The sequence below is a fragment of the Ovis aries genome, chromosome 12, assembly GCF_016772045.2.
Source record: "Ovis aries strain OAR_USU_Benz2616 breed Rambouillet chromosome 12, ARS-UI_Ramb_v3.0, whole genome shotgun sequence".
Taxonomy (NCBI): domain Eukaryota; kingdom Metazoa; phylum Chordata; class Mammalia; order Artiodactyla; family Bovidae; genus Ovis; species Ovis aries.
The window spans coordinates 57,792,849-57,806,960 of record NC_056065.1 but is presented as its reverse complement, the minus strand read 5'-3'; the positions used below and the strand labels follow the sequence as shown (position 1 = coordinate 57,806,960).

General features: G+C 46.8%; 1 protein-coding gene across 1 annotated transcript in view; it reads right to left on the bottom strand.

Annotated features, from left to right (window-relative positions):
- The window catches only part of BRINP2 (BMP/retinoic acid inducible neural specific 2), a 145,491-nt gene extending 131,670 nt beyond the window's left edge, over positions 1 to 13,821 (bottom strand). The window contains exon 1 of the mRNA XM_015099331.4: positions 13,024 to 13,821. The gene's annotated coding sequence lies outside the window, so the exon portion shown is untranslated. The remainder of the gene's footprint in view (positions 1 to 13,023) is intronic.
- Between the last annotated feature and the right edge of the window lie 291 nt (positions 13,822 to 14,112).

Sequence of the window (14,112 nt, the reverse complement as noted above, 5' to 3'; positions counted from 1 at the left end):
CTCCCCAGCTCCTGCCTGTCGGCGCATTTATAATATGCTAAATGGCTGAACACAGAGTGAGGGGAGGCAGAAATTAACTGCCCCCGCACTCCCTACCGAGTGCTTAAGCGTTCTTATACCTCAAGGGGATTCCAAGGACTTCCCTCTGCAGCCCCACCCCGCACTCTTCCCGGAAGCCCCATCTCAGCTATCCGACTACTCCGGAGCGGGAATCGCTGCAGGCTCAGCCTGGATTCGGCTGCTGCCCCCAGAGTGAGGGTCAGAGCAGGGTACCCCCTTTGCTGTTGGGGCTGGACTCTGATGGCCAGACCGTCTCTGAGGTTGGGTCTGAGGGAGGGAAAGGACGGATAATGGGCGAGGACCACAGCCTGGCTCCTGGGAGACCTGGGTGTCCTATGAAATCAGAGTCACTGAAGGCCAGAGGATCCAGAGATTTTTTTTTTTTTAATCTCACAACTGAGGAGCATCACGAAAAGTAAGAAACTCTGAGAGAGGCACTATTCTTCCCCATCCATGCTTGAACAGGCTGCAGGGTTGGCAGCAAGACTCCGGCTCTCTAACCCATGCTGTGTCTTGGGTTTGAATCCTAGCTCCACTAGTCACCCTAGTTGTGAGATCTTGGGTAACTGACTTAACCTCTAAGTACTCTTTTTTTTTCTTTCATTTTTATAATGGGAATAGTGATACCTATTGCATGGGCAGGCTGAGTCACTCAGTCATGTCTCACTCTTGGTCACCCCATGAACTGCAGCCTGTCAGGCTTTTTTGCACATGGGATTTTCCAAGCAAGAAGACTGGAGTGGGTTGCCATTTCCTCCTCCAGGGGATCTTCCAGACCCTCCATTGACATGCAGATTCTTTACCACTGAGCCACCTGAAGCCCATCTATTGCAAAGGACGTAATTATAACTGAAAGATTGCACAGCTGGTACATTTGGTGCCTAGCACTGTGTGTGGCACACCACAGGCATTTTTAGGCATTGAATTTCACACATCTTCAATGACCGAGAACAAGAGGAATTCATCCTAGGCTCCCTTCACAGGTGTGTCAGCATTAATGATAATCTTATATTTTAAAATCAATTTTAGTAAATGAGTCATAAGCCCGGTGTTTTAAAGGAACTCTAGCACGGTGATTTTCAACGTGTTTTTGAACAGCCTTTAGGTTCCAAGGAGATGTCTCAAGGATCACTTGCAGGTAAAGAAAGAGAACTGACAGGTGGGGAAGCTCTGGGCCCCCAGACCTGCTCCAGTCAAAGACATCTGCTTTTATCTGCTTCACATATTGGGGTTCTGGGTAAGGATTTATTTGATTAGACTTCTACTGCTTTTAAAAAAGGTTAAAACTGCTGGCAATATACCTTTGTGTAATTCAGGGAAACCTTTCCTCCAAGCATAAGGACACTCACCTCTTATTTCATTTGAACATGGAGTGAACCTATATCCAGAAGCAGAGGCACTTACATTCCGCCCACACATCTTAAGTGCCCAAGATGTGTAAAGCATTGCACTTAAAACTTTGTGACCTTGTGACCTGCTCCAGAAATACCCTGAGGGTTTAACAATGCTTCCATCCCACTCCTAACCGATTTAGCCTTGTCCTCAGAGCAGCTACCCCGACGTTAACCACAAAGGCGCCCTTTCCCCTTCATGTTACCTAAGACAATGATCACATTGAAAGTCCAGTGTCAAAGAGCACTGGGCCTTGGGATCTCACAAATCTGAGTTCAAACCTGAGCTCTGCCACTTCTAAGCTGAGTGACCTCAGGTTATTTTATGTCCCTGAACTTAAATTTTTTCAACTATAAACTGAAGATAACAACCCTTCTCAAAGTGTTGTTAGGTGATTAAATGAGCAGTGCCTGGCGAGCGCTTCACATGGTAACTGCTGCCAGGTAGGTCTGGATGCTCTAGCATCCAATTGCAAATCCCGAGGCTAGTACCTGGCCCTCACTGACCATAGCTAAATGCCATTTCTGTTCTCGAAGGAAGTTAATGTCTTGGGAGATTTAATACTTAGGGACACACAACCAGCAGCTGTCATTTTCTCAACGCCCATTGTGTGGCAGGTACATTGCTGATGTTTTTCAAACACTGTCTTTAATCTTCATGATGTTTGTACTTCATGATATAAGGGGCTATCCTCTCCATCTTACTATATGAAGCTCAGGGAGGTTGTGTAATATATCCAAGGTCACACAGCTAGCGAGTGACCAGGAGTAGATCAAAGCCCAATTTGTCTGACCCCGAAATCAGGAGCCTTTTCTCCCCACCTTGCTGACTCTCAGAACTTTTCCTGTGAGGAAAGCAGAGGGCATGGCACAGGAGCAAGAGTCTCCGGGTTTTGCCTTCCCCAGTTTCAGTCTGTAAACAGGAATGATACTTCATAAGGTTATAGTAAAAGATTAAATGAGAAAATATAGGTTTCAAAAAAAGCCTAGTACAGTGTTTATCAAGTATGCTTCAGATGTATATTAAATAGGTGTGAACTTGCCCCCTCCAAGGTTTTATCTGCTCTCCAAATCATTTATTTTTTTAATCTTTACTACCATCCAGGTTAACTGGCAGTATCTCAGAAGCACTGCCCTCAGTATACCCCTCCCTGGTCAAATTCCCATTTCTCCCTCCAGTCCAATTCACTTCTTGTCTTGTTAAAAAAATAATTTTCCTTTTCCCTTTTGCTCACGCCACTGGCTCGTCTCCAGCCTTTTTTGCTGTGCCCGTGCCTGTCACTTAACTAAGGCTCTGAGTGACACGTCTTTCACAGGAGAGGCATAAAACCAAGTGGCTCGGCAGAGCAGGGACACACACGCGTGCAAATGTGTGTGTCCACACCCCCCACCTCTGTGGAGAGCAGGCAACCAGACATCCTGTGAGATGCGTCTTAACTGCGAAGAACAGAAGGACAAGTGGACTGACGGGAGAGAGCTTTGCGAACATGTGGGCCATGTGCTGCTTCCTAGCGCTTGCGCTGTACGCCCCCTCCCCCAGCCCTGGACCAAAGCTGCTAACTTCAGCGGTGGCGGATGGTCATTACATTACAGCCACCAGAACTTGGTTACTGAGTCCACAATTTCTTTTCTTTAGACCCCAGATTCTATCCCACCTGGAATTTCCAGGTGGTGCTAGTGGTAAGAACCCACCTGCCAATGCAGGAGACATAAGAGATACAGGTTCCATCCCTGGATGAGGAAGATCCCCTGGAAGAGGACATGGCACCCCACTCCAGTATTCTTGCCTGGAGAATCCCATGGACGGAGGAGCCTGGTGGGCTACAGTCCAAGGGGTCTCAAAGAGGCAAACATGAGTGAAGCAACTTAGCGCGCACACACGCAACTGATAGATCCATTTCCAATTTAAATGTTCCCTTCTCAAAGACACCTTCCCTGACCACCACCTCAATCACTCTCTCCTACTGTACTCCATTTTGATGCTTTTCTTCATTATCAGCACTGAAAATATCTCATTTATTTGTCTACATATTTCTCTTCATGGATATGTAGTAATAAGCAATATAGACTCAGTATCTAAACTGGGTTAGAATGTCAGCCACCTCTTACTAGCTGTGTGACTTTGGAAAAATTATTTAACCTCCCTGGGCTTCCAATTCATCATCTGTAAAATGGGAATATAAGATTTATTAAAATGAGAATGATAGAATCATGACATGAAGGCAATGAGTTAATATATGTAAAACCTTCAGTATAGGGCCTGACACCTAAGTCCTACTAAAGGGTAAGTACTTCTGTGTAAGACAGATAAGGACTACACATTAAGTACCACTATTATCAGGCATGTCAATAGTAATCATTATTATGATTATCATCCTCTAGAGTGTAAGCATCTTGATGGCAGGGTTTTTATCTGTTATTCGCTGCAGAACTCCCAGTGCCTAAGAAGAGTACCTGGTACATACAGTATCCATAATATTCTGAATAAGTATTCCTGACAAATGCGTCTTAGAACTCCAACCCCAACCGTGCCTCTGAGTGCAGGAGAGGGCCATAGGAACAGATCACTGTAGTGTGCTTGGTATAGTACAAAACAGAGTTTGAGTGAGATGTGCAGGGGTGTAGAAGAGGAGGCAGTTAATTCCTTGTCTTGGGCAAGTCTTCTCTTCCATAAGGAGAGTATCCTTACGGAGTGTTAAAGCTCAGTAACCCTCAGGAAACAGACCATAGGGCAAGGGAAGGTTCTCCACAAAAGACACAGCACATCTAACAGCTTGGGATGCTGAGGAAACTGCCTGTGGTTCAGGTAGCTGGACTGAGAAGGGGGAAGGAAACAGAGACGTGGAGGGGCTGCTGGACCAGATCCTGAAGGGCCTCCTCTTTATGATGCTAACAAACTTGGGTTTTTCTCCTGATAGCAGGGAGGAGCCACAGGAGAACCGTCCTAAAAGAAAGAGCATAATGGCATTTACCAGTTTGAAAGATCACTCCAGCCAAATGAGATGCTGGATTGGGTAGACCTTAAAAAAAGGAGACAGAGAGACCAAGTACAGGGTAAGTCCAGGTGAGAGGGATGAGAGCCAGACAGACAGGGGCTGAAGGAGAAGGGAAGGGGAGGATGGCTTTGAGAGATCAGCAGGAGGTATGTCTCCTTAAGTCCGAATTGATTGGGTATGGGGGTGGATTCAGATGGGTAGATCTTACCTTTTCCCCTTTGCCTTTCACTTCTCTTTTCTCAGCTATTTGTAAGGCCTCCTCAAACAACCTTTTTGCCTTTTTGCATTTCTTTTTCTTGGGGATGGTCTTGATCTCTGCCTCCTGTGCAATGTCATGAAACTCCATCCATAGTTCTTCAGACCCTCTATCAGATATAATCCCTTGAATCTGTTTGGCACTTACACTGTATAATCGTAAGGGATTTGATGTAGGTTGTACTTGAATGGTCTAGTGGTTTTCCCTACTTTCTTCCATTTAAGTTGTGAATTTGGCAATAAGGAGTTCATGATCTTAGCCACAGTCAGCTCCCAGTCTTATTTTTGCTGATTGTATAGAGCTTCTCCATCTTTGGCTGCAAAGAATATAATCAATCTGATTTCAGTATTGACCATCTGGTGATGTCTATGTGTAGTCGAGTTTTCTTTTGTGTTGTTGGAAGAAGGTGTTTGCCATGATCAGTGTGTTCTCTTGGCAAAACTCTATTAGCCTTTGCCCTGCTTCATTCTGTACTCCAAGGCCAAATTTGCCTGTTACTCCAATATCTCTTGACTTCCTACTTTTGCATTCCAGTCCCCTATGATGAAAATGACATCTTTTTCGGGTGTTAGTTCTAGAAGGGTGTTAGTTGTAGATCTTCATGCTGCTGCTGCTAAGGCACTTCAGTCATGTCCGACTCTGTGCAACCCCATAGACAGCAGCCCACCAGGCTCCCCCGTCCCTGGGATTCTTCAGGCAAGAACACTGGAGTGGATTGCCATTTCCTTTTCCAATGCATGAAAGTGAAAAGTGAAAGTGAAGTCACTCAGTCGTGTCTGACTCTTAGCGACCACATGGACTGCAGCCTACCAGGCTCCTCGGTCCATGGGATTTTCCAGGCGAGAGTACTGGAGTGGGTGTAGATCTTCATAGATCTGTTCAATTTCAGCTTCTTCAGCATTAGACTTGGATTACTGTGATATTGAATGGTTTGCTTTCTGTCATTTTTATGACTGAACACACGTACTGCATTTCAGACTCTCTTTTGTTGACTATGTAAGTGAAGTCTCTCAGTCGTGTCCAACTCTTTGCGACCCCATGGACTGTAGCCTACCAGGCTCCTCTGTCCATGGGATTTTCCAGGCAATAGCACTGGAGTGGATTGCCATTTCCTTCTCCAGCGGATCTTCCCAACCCACGGATCGAACCCAGGTCTCCTGCATTGTAGACAGACGCTTTACCATCTGAGCCACCAGGGAAGTCCTATGTTGGCTAAGAGGGCTACTCCATTTCTTGTAAAGGATTCTTGCCCACAGTATTAGATATAATGGTCATGTGAATTAAATTCACCCATTCCAACCCATTTTAGTTCGCTGATTCCTAAAATGTCAATGTTCACTCTTGCCATCTCCTGTTTGACCACTTCCAATTTGCCTTGATTCATGGGCCTAACATCCCGGGTTCCTATGTAATGTTGCTTTTTGGAGCATCAGACTTTACTCCCACCACCAGTCACATCCACAGCTGGGCATTGTTTTCCCTTTGGCTCTGACTCTTCATTCTTTCTGGAGTTGTTTCTCCACTCTTCTCCAGTAGCATACTGGGCACCTACCTAGCTGGGGAGTCCATCTTTCAGTGTCATATCTTTTTGCCTTTTCATACTGTCCATGGGGTTCTCAAGGCAAGACTACTGAAGCGGTTTGCCATTCCCTTCTCCAGTGGACTACGTTTTGTCAAAACTATTCACCATGACTCGTCCGTCTTGGTTGGCCCTACATGGAATGGATCATAGTTTCATTGAGTTAGATAAAGCTGAGGTCCACCAACTTGATGGACATGAATTTGAGCAAGTTCCAGGAGCTGGTGATGGACAGGGAAGCCTGGCATGCTTCAGTCCATGGAGTCGCAAAGAGGTGGACATGACTGAGTGAATGAACTGAACTGGGGGTGAAGGGAGCTGTGTGAGAGAAAGCAGAGCTCAGGACAACCTGTCCTTCTTAATTTTGCCCCTGGGGGATTGGTCATCCCATTAATCAAAGCAGGGAATTTGGAGAGAGGAATCATTATGTGTGTGAAACGGGTATATAATGTGTTCGCCTGTGAACATTTTAATCTTGGCAATCATCAAAGTGAAAGATGTTTGGTTGGAAAGAATGTTGACATTTGTCATGTGCCTGGAACTGTGTTTGGCTTCTTATGTATTTCACCTCACTTAATATTTAGAACAGATCGAGAGATGGCGCATTATTTATTTTTTTTTTTTTACAAATGATAAAACTGAGGTTCAGTTACAATCCCTACTTTACACAGTGAACACTGAAGAACAGTAAGTAAACCAGTTTGATTAAGCAAGATTGAATGAAGTGCATATAAAGTGAGGGATCAGAAAGTTTAGGGGGAGATCATGGAAAAATTTGAATTGAGATATTAACCACCCCACAGGGATGTTGTGAAAATTGGTTGAGAGAAAGCTTATAAAGCATTTCGTAAACTATTGAAGGCTGAACAAATATGAGGAATTCCTGTTGTGGCCAAACCTTATTGCAGCAAATAATAATAAAGAACATAACAATGAGTGGACTTTAGTGTTCAAATCTGTACTTATTAAATATAATTCAACAATTATGTCTTCTCCCCATTCTTTTTACTGATAGGTCCACAAAAGAATCTCTAACATATAGCAGTGACTTTTCTTTCTCCCCACCAAACCATCAACATATCTTGTTTGAAGGAAAACTCTCCCAAGGAAAGATGATGATATGGTAGGCGTGAGAAGAAGGAAGAAGGGGATTTGAAAGTCAAACAGACCCTGCTGCTGCTGCTGCTGCTAAGTCGCTTCAGTTGTGTCCGACTCTGTGCGACCCCATAGACGGCAGCCCACCAGGCTCCCCCGTCCCTGGGATTCTCCAGGCAAGAACACTGGAGTAGGTTGCCGTTTCCTTCTCCAGTGCATGAAAGTGAAAAGTGAAAGTGAAGTCGCTCAGTCATGTCTGACTCTTTGCGACCCCATGGACTGCAGCCTACCAGGCTCCTCTGTCCATGGGATTTTCCAGGCAAAAGTACTGGAGTGGGTTGCCATTGCCTTCTCCACAAACAGACCCAGCTGATCCCAACTACTGTGTCCTAACACTTTAGAGTGAGACTCTAAAGATATTTAACTTGGATATTTCTACTGTCAGGCAGAAACACAAAAAAGTTAAGGATAAAATTCCTAGACCTCCTACCTGCTAATTGTTTCCATGTGAACTGGGAGTAACAATGCTCTCCAAATGCTTTAGACTGGGCTGAGTCACAGTTGACAAGGTCATCATCAAAACAGCCAACTTCAGCTATCTGTACCCTCCTTGACTTTCAGTTTTGGAAATACATGACAGACACTCTCTGGGCTGCTCACCATCCTTCCATCCAAGTTCTCTCTCTTTATGTTTCTGGCGCCTCTTGTTTTAGTAAGCCTCTGTTCTTTCTCCACATTAGCTGTCACTGCTCTGCAAAACTAGACCAGCATTGCCCAAAAGAAATAGAATGTGAGCCACATTAGAGTAAAGGGAAATGGGTGAAACTAATCATAATATATCTTATTTAACCCCAATATTAAAAGAAACTGTGGTATTTGACATTCTTTTTCTTTAAGCCATGTCTTCAAAATTCAGTGTGCATTTTTACACTTTCGACACTCATTGCAAGTGCTCAAGAGTTACACGTGGCCGGTGGCCACCATACTACAGTGTGGGGCAGAGCTCAGTCCTGGGAGGTATCAGATTGCCCACCCTTCACCTAATCCAGCATGCCAGGTATATTTATGTTTCACGTGAGCTTCAGTGAAAGGAACGAAGGAGCATTTGGCTGTTGAGAATTCCATACTCTAATGATGTTCCTCAATCTTACTTCCATCTGCACGGCAGAGCAATAGTTTCCAGAGACAGCAGCCTGCATCCTAATCAGTGAAATGAGACCCATCCCTTGCAGCCCCCAGGCTGAAGGACAACTGGACTGCCTCTCTTCATCCCCAAAATGGAAGGGGCTTTGGCCCATGTCGCTAACCACATGCCCATGGGCCTGGACCTCTAGGTTAGCTCCCAAACATGGCAGGCAATAATTGAGAATAAAATAAAGGGCCTCTGTCCCACCAACCAGCTCAGGGTCACTTAGCATAGGAAACAAAGGTGACAACAAGGCCTAAGGGAGAATTTTCAGGAGAAAGCACATATCCCTGAGGACTTGTCCTTAGAGTGAACTCCTGGGGCCAAGCAATCACACACCCACCAGGCTCTTGGGGACCTTCCTTTTGACCTGAGAGCCACGATGAAGTGACTTTAGGTAAGTCAGTCCATTCTCAGTGCCCCACTGGAATTTTGTCCATGTCAGAATGGGGCCACCCAAGCAGCCAGCGACAGGTGGAGAGAATGAAGGTCTTAAACCAAAGGAAGGCTGAGGAATAGGGTTTCACCAGTTCTGTGTTTGCCTTGACCCCTTCGCTAGAAAACAAGGCTCACGACTGGAGCCAGTGTGTGTGGCTGTCAGGTCGGAGCCATCTCCGGGTGCCAGGCAGCCCTTGGCCCTTCCTTGGCTGGCAGATTGACTGCCCCCCTCTGCTGTTCAGCTGAGCAATCACAGTTCCTCGTGGTACAGCTGCGGGCGATACTGCACCCACCCTCTTGCTTTTGTGGTCTCCTCCTTGGTGACTGCTACAGCATATGTTTTATTAAAAAGGAAAAGGAGGGAAGATGAGAGGTTATGTACATGGGCACGCTCAGGAATCTTAAGACATAAAGTCTCCTCCTCAATGCTAAATGCCTGAGGGCTTTGGCATTTTGCTGGCTCCAGGTAAACCCCAGTAGGGATATTTGGGTGGGGAAACAGGAAATGAAGGAAAATCAAGGCTCTCGCTCTCAGGAGATTCTCAGTCTAAAAAAAATATGAGAAGATTTTCTCATATTCTCTTGAAATTTGCCTACTCCCTCTGCCCCCAATGTCTTTCTCCAAAATTTTTGATATGCTATTGATAAGCTCTCTGACCCTGAGCACTATTTTTCCCATAGTATATGGATTAGACTTGAGGGTGGGTAGAAGGCTTAGGTAATTTTCAGTGTCTAATGAGATGTCCAACATTTCAAATCCCTCCATCTCATGTGAGGGCAGCTTCCCCTAGGCCACTCTATGCTTCAAGTAATTAATCCAGATGTATGCAGTTACCAGGATCCAAGTGGAGAAGTGGCTTAGAGCAAATCCCATGGAAACATGCAAGCCTTGAAGTTTCCAGCTCCCTCAACTGTGCTGCAGTGAGCCTCTCTGTCAACTGGGATCTTTTTACCATCTCTCCCTCTCCAAACAAATCCCACTCTATCTCCCAAGGCACAATTCAAATTTTCCTTCCTTGGAATACTGAGAGCTCTTGTTATCTGTACAAATCGATTGTAGATGAATTAGGTCAGCCTTGTGAATTTCTTGTATTGAATGGCACGGCTGTTTAGAATGTCTGTTGTCATTTACCTTTCCCCCAGATGTAAGCCTATTTTCCTAACTAGAATGTAAGATCACTGAGGGCAAAGACAAGGTCTTATAAGACTTTGTATCCCTCATAGCTCTTAGGTCAGTGCTAGAGGCAAAGTCCTAGGTTACTGCAGCCTCCCATTCCTGCGAATTATAGAACAGCTGAGTCAAATCATGGCTACCACAATTAAACCATTCCCTAGGAGATATCTGGAGAGCCTGGGGGTGATTTAGGAGTGACGAGACCCAGAGCCATTCCATAGTTTCCCTGAATTGTTCCAGAGTAAACTAGTTCATCTTTCCAAGATCCTCTGCCCTCCTTTTTCGAAGGAGGCTAAACTCATTCTAGCTCTACTTGTTAGGGTAATCAAAGATAAATGAGACCATAAGGCATGTGAAGATTAATTAGATGAACTCCCTAAAATACCTCTAGCCCTTTGGAAAAGTATGCCATTGTAAAATGTACATACAAGGTCTTATTATTTAAGAGAAAGAGTTGAATCACCAAAAATAGTCTGCACAGTGTAGAAAACAAAACGCTATCCGGGAACCCTCAACACTAAGCACCCCACTCAGCAGAAAGTGCCCACACAGATGTCTCCAGTCCCTCCAGATTTCTTCTTGTTTGTGAGCTAGGGAGGGATTTTGGAGCACCGTCTCAGAGGGGATGGTTTTTGTGCCAGGCTCCCCAGTGGCCAGCCTGTGTCTTGGGAGAAGGGATCAGAAGGAGTTGATGACGCAGGTATGTTCTTTGCCCTCTGGTCTTGCTCAGTAAACAACCTGTTAGAAGGCCAGGAGGGAAAACCCAGAGGATGATCTTAAGGGCCTAAATGGGGGAAGACATCCCCCATCCCTGAGTCTGGCCCAATGCTAACAGAGCAGGAGCCCTCCTCACTCCCCAGCTCATCCCTCCTTTCCTCCTTTCTTGTGGCCACACTGCAGCACACATCACTACATTCTTGGAGACAAAGCCAGCCCCATTTTTGGGGAGGAGTGAGAAGCAAGAGTCCGGGATGGTACTGTCTTCTCCATGGCTGCAGAACAGCTGTTAAACCCTTTGGTGCCAGCTGCCCTCCAGCAGGGAAAACCATGGTCTGATATTTACTTCTTCCTCAAACATTTCACAGTATCCAGGCTCTCTACCAACTCAAAACATATCCCTCCTCAAAGGAACAAAGCATGCGTTTTTCCCCACAGTAGGAAAGTAGTCAGAAGCTAAAAAGAAGGTATATACACACACACACACACACACACACACACACACACACACATATGTATAGCAGCAGCTGTGATAGAAAATTTCAGGATCATTGTGACAGCAGTGCTTGGTCATGCCCCGAGTGCTGCAAAGCAACTTATTTTGGATGGAAGGGAACTCCAGAGGGTCCTGCCGTCAACAAATAATATACACATAACTGTGTGAAACCAAGAGGGAAAACACACAAACTCCAGAATCACTTTGCTGTTGTCTGATGTCATCAGACTGCCCCCCAGGGGATTTTGTAAAATACTTTAGCTTCTTGGTTAACACTGGCAATTGCACGTATTCTAGGAAGCATGGTCAGAAAGAGAATCTCTTCGCCCTGCACATGTCTGGAGAAGACAGAGACAGAAATACTTGACTTCCAATATACCGTTTATTCTCCTGATGGCTCTATGCTGACAGATCATTGTCCCTGCTGGATGAGGCTCAGATTGCCCAGCTAGAAGCCTGGCCTGTTATAATTGCTCTCCTTTTAACAAAAACATTTGCTTCTGCTCAGGGCACCTGACTCCCAGAGCAAGGAAGAGCACACACACAGTTCTTTATAGATAGGGTCTGTTCAATCATGTTACAGTGCATTAGCTTGATTATTAGTTAATATTTTGCTTAGGTCTATATACCCTGGATAAATATGTACCATGCAGAGGGACTGCTTGGTGAGCAGAAAACTCCTCTGGGCTGGAAGAGCAGCTCCCAAGTTCATGTTCCAACTAGGTAGGAACACTCCAGGCATCTGGGGCCTGGGCAGGGAGTTGCACATGCATGGTGCTTCTAGAGGCAGCCTGCTTCCTTCATATAGCTGTTAACAGGCACACACACACACGCACACACACACACACACACACACACGCGTGCACACACACACACACCCATAGGCAGCATTAGATGTGTACCCAGAAAGATGGCCAGATAATCTCAGCATGCCCCTCCTTCCAGCATAGCAATTCTCTCCCCAGTGTCCCCAGCAAGCTACCAGTTTCCACTCAATCAGTGGGGTTCCTGCTGTCACCCTGGGGAGACTATTTGCAACCCACAGGGTTCACTCTTCAATCCTTATTTGTTCCTGGCTGTATGTGCGTGGGAGAAAGAGACAGGCCTCTACAGACATGCCAGGGAGCTCTATGGACATGTGAATAGCGCTCTAGGAATCTGTGAACATGTGGATCATGTATGCCGACCTCAGCTCTTGGGGGCCCGTCCCAAACATAGGGAGCCATGTACAGTCCAATCCAGCATCTGCTGGGCAGGCAGAAGTCCTTGTCATCTTCTGCAATTATGCAGCCTGACAGGTTTTCTGAAGCTAATGGGAGTTGCACTAACTTTGAGGACTTAAACCAAGCAAAAGCAATGTAGGTCAGGCAGAGTGCCCAAATCGTGTGACCGCCGTGAAACCAACACCAGGAGGCAATAACAGGACGGTCTCAAGCTAAACCCCGAAGTCCACTGCTCAGCTCCACAAGACAGAAACTAAGAGGCGAGGGGGATCATTCCCTCTGCCTGCAACTGCCAGGCACCAGGACAAGAGGGCTGTAGGAGAGCAAAAGCATCCCTTTACCAAGAGACACACCAAAAAGACAACGAAAAGGGAGGGTGGAGAAAAACCGCCAACCCCCCCTGCACTGTTACCTTGAGTCCTGCAAGAGCCCTCCTTGCTCTATCAGCTGCTCCCCAAACCTCCACCGCCTGGGAGGAGACTCCTGAAAGGTTCCAGGGTTTTGTGCAACATCTCCAATGGCAGCTTTCCAAAGTTTTTACTTCATGATGTCTCGTGGCTCCTTCTCATTTGGGGAAAACGTGAATGCCTTCCCCTCAGCGTGTGAAAGGGAGCGGATGTCTCTTTTCAAATCTTGCTCCCGGCTTTGCTGCTGCCGCTGCCGCCGCCGCGCCGCCGTTAGACCACTTGCCTGCTGCCTTCTTCCAGCTGAGCAGCCAGGATGCCCGGCATCCACAGCATGTTTGAAGTGGGGCTCAGACGCTGGGTCGGGGCGCTCGCGGGTGGAGAGGGAAGGAAAGTACCAACCCCGACCCGGGGAGTCCTCAATCCCTGCACCGAAGAGAAAGCCAAGCTCGTGCCTTCCTCCCAACTCTGTAGAGACTCACTCGCCCTGTCTCTCTCCCGGAATTACTGCCTTGCCCATGGGTAGAGACAGTTCCTCCAGCTTCACTGCTCCCTCGGCTGCCTGCAGACCTGCCCGGACGCTCGCCGCGCACGGCAGGTGCACATCCCCGGGCAAATGCTAACGGTGTCCTCCGAGCTCAGCGAAGACGCTGCCCGAGCAGCCGCGGGCAGAGCAGCTTCCGAGGCGGGCGGATTCCATCCCAGGCTGTAGCCCAGCGTGTCCCCGCTCCGACTCCGCGCTTTTCACCTAAGCAGTTTCACCTGCAGACTCACACACCAGATGAGTGTCTTAAGATAACAATGCTCCCCTGCCTGCCTCTCGCTTTCTTTCCTATGCACGTAGGTGGGCAGCCAATGAGACGCAGCGCCACACTCCCCGCGGGCGCCCATTGGCTGGGAGGCTTGACTGGGGGCGGGCTCAGGGCCTCACCGGCTGTCTTCTTTGGTTAGCTGGCTGGCTGGGGTACCAGCTCTGTTAACCCTCACAGCTTTGCAGCAGAGACTTTTTCTTTCTTTCTTTTTTTTTTGGTATGGATAAGGGAGCCTTGGATAAATTCATGACTGGGGAGTTGGATAGTCGAAGAAGGCTGAGGAAC